Source organism: Helianthus annuus, chromosome 16 (assembly GCF_002127325.2).
Source record: "Helianthus annuus cultivar XRQ/B chromosome 16, HanXRQr2.0-SUNRISE, whole genome shotgun sequence".
NCBI classification, from domain to species: Eukaryota; Viridiplantae; Streptophyta; class Magnoliopsida; order Asterales; family Asteraceae; genus Helianthus; species Helianthus annuus.
In genome coordinates, this window is record NC_035448.2 from 150,658,360 (window position 1) to 150,670,066 (window position 11,707).

Consider the following 11,707-nt stretch of genomic DNA (forward strand, 5'->3'; position numbering starts at 1 on the left):
TGAAAATCTGTTTGGTAAGTCAACAGAGGTTAATATTTGGAGTTTTCAAAGGTCTGTTGTAGTTAAACTTTCGTAAAAGAGAACATCTGCTGATGATGAAACAATTGTGTATGCTATCGACTGTTTGATTTACCACTGTTGACGAAATGAATAAATTTTAATAGTATTAATAGTATTAATCTTTGTTGTTGCATCTTCATTTTAATTATTTCAGTCGTTCTTAAGTATTATTTTATAATTTTGTTTATCAGTCATTCCTAAGTTTTAATAGTATTAATCTGCGTTTTGGTTTTACTTATTTAGTGTTTGAGTTTGATTTAGATTATGTTGATGTTTAATTGTGTCTGAACATCTGTTTGGTAAGTGAACAGAGGTCAATATTTACTTTCGTAAAAGAGAACATCTGTTGATGATGAAACAACTGTGTATGCTATCGACTGTTTGATTTACCACTGTTGACGAAATGAATAAATTTTAATAGTATTAATCTTTGTTGTTGCATCTTCATTTTAATTATTTCAGTCGTTCTTAAGTATTATTTTATAATTTTGTTTATCAGTCATTCCTAAGTTTTAATAGTATTAATCTGCGTTTTAGTTTTACTTATTTAGTGTTTGAGTTTGATTTAGATTATGTTGATGTTTAATTGTGTCTGAACATCTGTTTGGTAAGTCAACAGAGGTCAATATTTGGAGTTTTCAAAGGTCTGTTGTAGTTAAACTTTCGTAAAAGAGAACATCTGCTGATGATGAAACAACTGTGTATGCTATCCACTGTTTGATTTACCATTGTTGACTAAATGAATAAATTTTAATAGTATTAATCTTTGTTGTTGTAGATTCATTTTATTTATTTCGGTCATTCCTATTGGTTAACATATGTTAATGAACAACAGGTGATATTCAATCTTAAAATGATTAACAGAGGAGTTGATACTAACAGTGGTTGGGCTAATGATGAATAAGTATTATTATATAAGGTCTGCTATAAGTATTATTATATAATTTTGTATGTCAATAACAGTTTTTTGGAAGAATTTATGGTATATTTTGTTGTTATAAAAGGTGTGTTGTAGCTAAAGTCTGACAAAAGAGAGCATCTGCTGTTATAAAAGGTCTGTTTTCAATCTTAAAATGTTTAACAGAGGATTTGACACTAACAGTGGTTGGGCTAATAGCAGATGTTAGACTTACGACTGTTGAGTTACACTGATTGAAAACAACTGTTTTTGAAACTTATCCTTGCCTAAAAATACATCCACTGCTAAATGGTATCGTCTGTTGACATAATTTCTGTTTATCCTAATGACTGTTGATTTACTATACTGCTAACTGTCATGCATTATGACGACAGAGGTTCTGAAGTGGACAGATGTTAGCTAAAAATAAAACAACTGTTGAAAGCTATCATCTGTTCTCATAACTTCTGTTTATCTAACGACTGTTTGACTCACACTGTTCCCAACGACCAACAGAGGTTATGTGTAAATATGTGTTATGCAAGGTTTTCAATGTAAATGTAAATAACAAATTCAATAAGGGGTGTATGTGTAAATATTTTTCATCTGTTGAAAAATATGGGAAAACGAAAATACAACCGTCATTATTTTTTAGCATCATTACACATCAAACATCTATCATCTGACTTCTTTCAAAAATCTCTTCTTCCCAGTCATTTTCTAGGGTTTCAACTTTCTTATTCTCCGTCTTCTACATTTCAATTTCTGGAGGTTTTATTGTTTTTTCTTCAGCAACTGGTATATACATTCATATTGTAATGAACTTTATATTTTTTAACCGATTTTAATTTAAATTCTATCTTGCTACAAATACGATTTTAAACGTTTGTTGCTATATATTCAAGAAGGGTTTAGTTAGGTGTTTGAATCATTTGTTGAGAATATAATAAAATAGTAAAAATTTTAACTCATACTCTGTTTCTATGATTAATTTCGGTAGATACTTTGTTAATACAAAAAGTTAATGTTCATCTTCGAAGCCAACTTTTTAATTTCAATCTTTTAACATCTTTACTGATTCAGGTTTTGTCATGTATACTACATTTGTCAAGTTTCTTGATAACCCAGAATCTTTGAAACTGGTATGACATGATTTTATATACATAATTTATTTTTAATGAGATATATATTTAACAGTTGTTATGGTTTATATTTTCTTACACTACTTAAAAATTATAGCCTATAGCTTTGCTAATCAAAAGTGGGGAGATTGTTGGCAAAAAAATAAGTTGCGAATCTATCATGAGTCTGGTAAAAAATGGGTTATGAGGGTCAGAACAGAAAATTCAACACCAATAATAACTGACGGTTGGGACAGTGTTGTTAAAGATCTCAATCTGCCGAGGGATACTTTGTTGGTTTTCAAAGCGTTAGGTGATTTTGGGTTTGAACTTTCATGTTTTGTTGATGGGATGTGTGGTGAATCTTATTTCACGTTTAATCGTTATGCAAGATTTGGTTTTATGGTATGACTATTGATCTTAACTTCAATCCTTTTGCATCTTAAACGTGTCAACACTTATTCTCATAAGTTACATACTTCACGTATAGCATTCATTATTTTTAATTTTATGCAGGTAATCGAAGACTGCTTCATTAAACAATTTTATGTACACAGCCCACTAAGTGGCAAATTTCAAATCTGTTATAAGGGTTCCTATTGGAATGTTGAGGTGTCTAAGGTTGATACAAACTTTGTATTTGCTAGAGGATGGCCTGAAATGTGCAAGGATGTTGGGATACTTGAGGATGATTTGCTTGTGTTTAGCAGAATTGATGATGTTTTTTTTGAGGTAGTAGTTTATAGAGATGAGACTGAGATTTGCTTTTCGAATAAAGCTGAATCTGACGATGATAGTGTACTTGAGATATCGAAGGCTGATTATGTTGAGAATGCATTCAAGGTACGTATGTATTTAGCATTAGCAGTAAAAGTTTTAATTATTTTAGCATTATATTAATTATTTCATTAATGTTGACCAGGACATCTATGAGGATGAAGAAGTTATGTCTGTAGGTGAAGGAAGAACCATTACTCAGGTACTTACTAAATTATTAAAATTATTTATATTTTTTTTAATTTAACACATATAAAAATTTAATGTTTTTACAACTATTAGTAGTGTTGTTTACTGATGTTACATTTATCCAATAATGTATTATTTAGAAGAAGTTACCAACCAATGCCGAATGCACATCGAAGAGACGCATGTCTTCACGATTGAATAAAATACAAGATGTAAGTTTACCATCTTAAAGATTGTTATATTACTATGGTTATTAAAGTTACTCTATGACAACAGGTTAAGAAGAAAGGTAAAGTTACTTCTGAGAGGAAGGAGATGGTCAAGAATAGGACTAAGAGAAATGCTGACTTAGCTGTCGACACAAGTGACCATATTGGATGTTCTTCATCTGCTCACAAAGTTAAGGTATCTATACTTGCCACTTAATTAGTATATCTTATATAAACTGTTTTTTTTTTTTGCATATATTCAACATTCCTTTAATTTACAAGTATATTTTTACTTTTTCATCAAGGGGAAGAGAGCCGCCACCGTTCAGAAAAAGCTTAACTATAGAAATAAGATTACGAAGACTGCAAAAAAACATTCTGGACATCTTCTCGACCCTGAGTTCTCTCATTTTGATCACAAAGGAGACTATAGGCTGGTATACCATTTTTTATAACAAACTAATGATTTATGTTTATTTGTCTGACTATTATTTTTTTCTACACAATACATGTAGCGTCTTCCTGTTGAAGTTGCCAGACGAGCAGGTCTTTCTGTTGATCTTCATCCTTTGAAAGTTTAAAACATGGTTGGAGTTGTGGAGGTTTATGATGTTAAGTCAGAGTTAAATGAATTGAAGCCACGTTACGGTTGGCAAAAGTTTATGACTGAGAATAACTTGAGGTTTGGTGATATGTTGCACTTCACATATGTGTCTTCGCAACAAAAGATCGTATTAAATCAAGTTACCTCACTTTAACAACGACATTTAAGTATGTTCTGATATCAGATATTATAACTATGAATTTTTTTTATGGTGATGTTGTATGTTTTTTTTTTAATTATTAACTTGATGTTTTGTTGCTATGTATAGCTAACATGATAAACACTGTTATTAGCTCTTTATGTTTTATATGTAGATGATATCATGCTTCTTTTTGCTAATAGTAACTGCAATTAGTAGAAACTTAGTTTATTAATCGCAAATGTGACATTCTTATGTATTTATGGGTTTATGAATTTAGAATAATGGATGGATATGTATGACTGTATTTTGGCATGATGATGTTGTGTTTCATGTTGTAAAAACCAGGGAATTGTCAGATAATAGATTTCTTTGCCCGATTAGATTATGTGTTAAATTATAGATCTTTAAGTCATTGTTTCGTTTTCTTGAATTTTATGTAATTTTGTAAAGAAGTACAATAACAAACAGTGATTTGAACCCATATTTGCCTTTTGGTCAATAGTTAATGGAAACTCATGTTAGGTTCAACAGTGTTTTGAAGAGAAAAACAGTGTGAGAAGACAGTAGATCTGATTAAGTTAAACATCTGTTCAGACTTAAACAGATGTTTTGCCTTAAACAGATATTTGGCTTTTATATCAGAGGTTTGGACTTAAACAGTTGTTTGATCTTAAATAGATTTTTGGCCATAAACAGATGTTTCAGCTTAAACACATGTTTTGCTTTAAACAGATGTTTAGCCTTCTATATCAGATATTTGGACTTAAACAGATGTTTTAGCTTAAACAGATGTTTGGCCATAAACAGATGTTTGGCTTTAAATTAAACATCTGTTTAAGGTCAACATCTGTCTGACTATTGGTCAACATCTGATTGACTTTTGGTCAACATCTGTTTGAATTTTGGTCAACATCTCATTTAGTATTCAAAAGAACTTTGAATAACTCAACACCTGTTTAATTCGTTGTTTCGTTTTCTTGAATTCGATGTAATTTTGTAAAGTAGTACAAAAACAAACATTTTTACAAAATCCTAAATCACCCTATCATTTAACTTCATTGAAGTAAAAGTGGAAATGATGTTATTTATGTGGTCCTGTTGTGCTTTTGTTTGACCTCTAATATGGGTTCATGATCTAATCTGGTGATTTGAAGACATTGTTGTTGAATCGAATGAGATGCATGATGTAATATGGTCCTATTAATAACAAATAGTAATTAATATAATAAGTTTCCCGAGCCAGGGAAACAATCTCGGGTAATAACCTAGCTAAATAATATTTTATAAGGAGCATTGAATAAACCTATTGATCATTAATTTATATCAATTTTGTAAGTCTGCAATAATTATTTTTTTATTCTCTGTCAATATGTGTTATGCATGGTTTTCTAAGAAACGACCCGTGTTTGCACACGGGTCTTACCGCTAGTACTATATAATAAAAGAAACCACTTTTGGGACACTTGTCATCATATTAGACCATCTCTTATAGATAATTATAATTTTATTTTAATCTCTTCTAATTAATTATAGATAACCCTGCTACTAAATATTATTTAGTTTAATATCTTATATTATAGATAATCCTCCTACTAAATATTATTAGTTTAATATCTTATGGATAATTATTAGAGTTAATTGCCAAAATTGTCCCTGAGGTTTGGGCATGTTTGCCATTTTCATCCAAAATGACTTTTTTGTACCAAATAGCCCCCCACGTTTGTAACTTTTTGCCATTTTCATCCAAATGCCTAACTGGGTTAGAAACAATCGTTTGATGAGGTTTTTTTTTTTTTTTTGAAATTTTACAAGTACATGGCCTGAAATGTAATTTCTTTTTAAACCTAAAACCATCACCCTCTGCTTTCTCTGTCTACAACCTTCAAAACAAACCATCAACGACCACTCACACCATTCCTCACCTCCACCGTGTAATGCTTATAAATAGATATAAAACTAAGATGTATCGACCAGTACCCATCACTATATGCCCTTCAACGAAACCTTTTATGTATCGACCTGTACGTAATGAAATAAATTAAACTGGTCATATTAGCTAAACTCATATTACAGTTGGGTAGATCATAAACAAAAAAAAAAAGAGTAAACTTCCGTTTTGCTCCCTGTGGTTTGGTCACTTTAACGGTTTTACCCCAAACCTTTAAAAATAGCCATTTTCCTCCAATAGTTTGCTATGGTTTTTGCATTTTGCTCACTGCCTCTAACTCCATCCAAATTGTATGTTTTTCCATTTTGCTCCCCGCAGGGAGCAAAATGGAAAAACCATAGCAAACTATTGGAGGAAAATGACTATTTTTAAAGGTTTGGGGCAAAACCGTTAAAGTGACCAAACCACAGGGAGCAAAACGAAAGTTTATTCAAAAAAAAAAGCTAAATGGGTTTAAACTGTCATCACACTGCAGCTAAATTAAGTGGTTACCGGTTTCAGCCTTTCACGTTTTTGGGATATACGCATACCTCGGACAGAAAATAAACAAGGAAATTCGAAGTAACTAACAGAAACCATGAATCAAATGGAAATTCCAATAATACTAAGACTACCTAGGACATGATTATATTCGGTTTCATAAATTTGTAAAATTAGCACATGATGATATTATGTTTACAAAATATAATGGAGAGGGATAAGAGGAAACAGAGGAAGTGAACATGAAATGAAAAACATTTGGAAGATGATGTTCACATGTTTCTTATCAATAAGCAAAAAGGATAAATATGTTAAAAATAGGCATACGATTGTAATACTCCAGAGCATATAAGTATAATTCGTCAAAATAGAAGTTAAGGATACCATAATAGGCCTATATATAATTCTACAATTTGTTTTACATGTAAATCTTTACTTTTATAAAGTTAGAGTTTAAAAAGAAATTACATTTCAGGCCCTGTACTTGTGAAATTTCAAAAAAAAAAAAACCATATCAAACGGTTGTTTATAACCAAGTTAAGCATTTGGATGAAAATGGCAAAAAGTTACAAACGTGAGGGGCTATTTGGTACAAAAAAATCATTTTGGACGAAAATGACAAACATGCCCAAACCTCATGGACGATTTTGGCAATTAACTCTAATTAGTATCTAGTTTAATCTCCTTCTCATTTATAATAATATTTATTTGAGTTAATTATATTTGAACGGTTTGTTTAGTTTGGTATCAAATAGATTTTACGAAACTTTTTATTATTTAGTACATATATAAAATTAGATTTATTATAGATATAACCTTTTGTTATTAGATATATAAAACTAGATAGGAGGCCCGCCGCGTTGCGGCGGGGGGGCATACAAATTGAGCCCATCATAAACGATGTCTTCACAATCCTTTTCAAATCAACCAAGTTTAAACTCTAAACATTTGAGGTTTCAATCTTATTCCTCCTTGATTATTTTCTTTTGTTCAAGGAGCCAAAACTGTCATAAAGAGGACAAACGTTATAACAACAGAATCTTGGAGGACCTTTAACTAAATACCAAGTCAAGCAGCAAAAAAATTCAAATCCTTAACAAAAAAAACATGCCAACAGGCTTTGACAACGACGTACATCAAGACAACAAACATGTTCTTCTAAACCTACAACTGATGACATCTTCAAGTCGCTTCCTTCTTATTAACACCCTCAAGAACACCGTTGAGCAAGTTGCTTTCTTTTAATATACGGCTAAACTAAAAACATGCTAAACTAAATGGAAAGGCAAACATAAACAGATACATAACACGCACACATGACATAAATTAAAACATAAGAAATGGTAAGACAAACCTGATGAGCAAAGCGAATAACAATCTTGACAATCATGACTGTACTTGAACACAACTGTCAATTGACAAAAAAAAAGTTGTTGTCAAGAGGATTGGCAAACCAACAACTTAATCATAATGCTACCAACATGTTCACAGTTAATAGCCCTTTTACTAATACAAATCTCACATAAAAAGCATCACGTATGCCCAGTATCTCCTACTATAAGATTCAATGGCAAAGATGAAATCAAACCAAATCGCAAGAACCTTCATAATAAGCATCTTTAAAGATGAAACCGCTACATCAAAACCAAAAAATTAGAGACTAATCCATATGCTACTGGTCGTGCAATCGAAGAAGAGAACCACCATCGAATACATTAACCTAAAGGTTAGAAATCAACTTACGAAACTGATAAACGGTGGCAAGATCTGCATCATCATCGACCTGATACCTTTCCAACAACAACCTGAGATATAGAAGAAGAATGATTCAAAACTTTGTTCAGGAACTTCTGCATTCATGCAAGCGACATTTTAATTGTTAACTTACCAGTCTATAGGCCTTCTCCTGTTTTAGTGCGTTTTTGTTTGCTTTCTCAGTCTACATAAACTGGGCCAGTATGTTTAGCGAAAAGATAGGATTCTAGTCGAATCTATTTCATTTAAACATAAATTTTGAAGAACCTATGTAATGTGAGGTCAAATTATAGTTAAAAATGGATACTTAAAAAAAGCCTAGAAAATAGAAAACAAAAATACATGCTTTTGAGAACAATTTCAAGAAAACAATTAATACCTATAATACTGTTCTTTTGACTATCAGACCACTAACAATAAGCAATAAACTTCTTTGATTTGATGAATATTAACTAACCTCCACGACCTTTGTAAACAAAATAGAACAAACAAACATCACTAATCAAGAATTGGATTAATTACTAAGAAATCAATTTGTACAATATGTTGTATAACTTGTACCTTTGGTACAGACCCAGGTTCAATTTGGCTAATGGCATGACAAATAATGAAAACAAAATTTGAAATCCATCGTCGATTTGGATTGAAAACCAGTGTTAATTCATTCAGATTTGGTTTCCAAAAAAAGGTTGAAATTATCTGTAAAGAATCATCGGAAGGTAGGGCAAAATCAATTGTTTTTCCAATGATACAACAACACATTGCATCAACATGTTAAACTTAAACAAAAAAATTAACTTCGAAACCTTTCCGATGTGCGACGCCGGGCCGGATTGCCGGATACGATGGCGTCTTCTTCAGCAAACCACCACCATCACCGGTGCCAGAACTGCCACCATGAAAACACTGTCTCTGCAGCTTCGGGTCAACCCACCGCCATCAAACCACCGAGGAATCGATTCCCTTTCTCTCTCCAATCTTTCTGTCGCTCTCTCTCTCTCCATATATATATATATATATATATATATATATATATATAGGACAAAGATCCGTTAGGAACCACCCCTTATTGCGAGAACCGCGAGAACCAGTGTGAACACAAACAGTAATTCCTAAAAAAATCTAAAAAACACCCAAAAAAAATTTTTTTTATTTTTTTACTATTTTTTTTTTGAAAAAATCGCTATATTTTGTTAATAAAAAAATAAAAAAAAATTCAAAAAAAAAAAAAAAAAAATTCGAGTAACAGTTATCCATGCACATGTGCATATGTGTCGTTTCTTTGTCAAATTCCGTAATTCATTACAAATAATAGTCAATTGCACTTTCATTTACACTACTACGTGTAATACACTATCTTTTACATTACCAATGTTAGAAATGCACATGTGCATTTATATGTATCAACAGGAAATAAGGTGTTTTGGTACACTACTTTCTCTTTCATCTATCATTCCATCCATAATACACAAGCATGCACATGTGCATTTCTGTCATTTCTTTGACAAATTCCGTAATTCATTACATATATTAGACAATTGCACTTTCATTTACACTACCATATGTAATACACTACTTTTTACATTACCAATATTAGAAATGCACATGTGCATTATATGTATCAACATGAAATAAGGTGTTTTGGTACACCACTTTGAATACACTTTCCCTTTCATCTATCATACCATCCATAATACACTACCATTACCTCCTACCATCCATAATACAATACCATTACCTCCTACCATCCATAATACAATACCATTAACAATATTTTCACTTTATTACATGTATGTAAACACCATTTATACCATTCAATCAACATATTACATAAAAAATTGACAACTATAACCAAACCATCAACCACTAGATATAACTAACCAAAAAACATGTATATGGGTCTACTTCTCCATTCAAAATCACAAACTTTTTGTACCAAAACACGTTATATCATGGTTATACCTAATTATGCACATGTGCATTTTGAATATTGGTAATGTAAAAAGTAGTGTATTACTAATGGTATTGTAAATTAAAGTGCAATTGTCTATTCCTGATAATGTATTACCGAATTTGTTGAAGTAATGATACATATGCACATGTGCATGGATAACTGTTACTCGAAAAAAAAAAGGTTTTTTTTTTTTTTTTTATGGAACGAAATATAGCGATTTTTGGTTAAAAAATATTAAAAAAAATAAAAAAAAAATTTTTGAGTGCTTTTTTGATTTTTTTTAGATTTTATTTTGTGTTCACATTGGTTCTCGCGGTTCTCGCAATAAGGGTGGTTCTCGCATGAACCTTACCCTATATATATATATATATATATATATATATATATATATATATATATATATATATCTTTATCTGATTGAAGGAGGAAGGGTTTCATGTCTGATCTTTTCCTCCTGAAACACATTACCTGCTTATCCAAGTGTACATGTGATATGCAAAGAAAGGGTACAACACATTAAGCAAAAGGTACACCACAAATATACATAGAAAACCACAATAGCATAAAGTACAAACAGAATTGCAGAGAAATGTTACAAATTATAAGTATATATAATATAATTAGATTTATTCAATTCTTACAATATATGGGGTTTTTTAAGGATATATATTTTTTATTATTTAGTACAGAAAATTACATTTATTCAAACCGTGTAATGCGCATATTTTTAAAGATGTAATTTTTTTTATTATTTGGTAAACAATTGTACATTTATTCAACCCATGTAATACACGTGGTTTTAAAGATATAACTTTTTTATTTGGTATATACAATTACATTTATTCAACCCGTACAATATGGTTCTTATAGATATACTTTTTTATTATTTAAATATATTTATTTTATATTTAATCTAGTAGCCATTATAATCATTTACATTATATTGATCAAAATATATAACAATCCTATTAAATAATTAGTTGGTAATTGTTGATGGGCCTAATTACCCTTATTAACTAATTAGGGTTTCCTCCTGGGTGCATATATAAGGAGACTTATGTAGAGGTTCTATGGTTAGACACATAACCTAATTACTCATAACATCAAATCACCTCCTCTCCATAGCCGATTACCCTTTATCGGTTTTCTTCATCACCATCATTAGATTGCACCCTAAGGAGGAACCAGATCAAGCTGACAATCATGTCAAACCTTATTGATGTGTCTCCATCTGGATTCTATGTTGGCCTGTACTGTTGCAATCAGGTATGTTTATATGTTTTCCATTATGTCTAAACAGAACTGATCCAACATGTGGTATCAGAGCATATGTTGATTAGTCAGTTCTGTTTTCGTATCCATTATTCTGGGATTGAAATCTGGAAAACATAAGTTTTGAAAACTCAATAAAACTCACAGCTGGTTTCGAGTCATATGTGCCGAAATCATTGTTTTTTCGGAAAAAGGATAATTAAAAGTTCACTCGAAATCATATGGTTAATATTGATGTCCGAAATCTGTTTTAAAAGACTTAAAAATTCAGGTTTCGGGTTCCAGAATTTATGTTTTA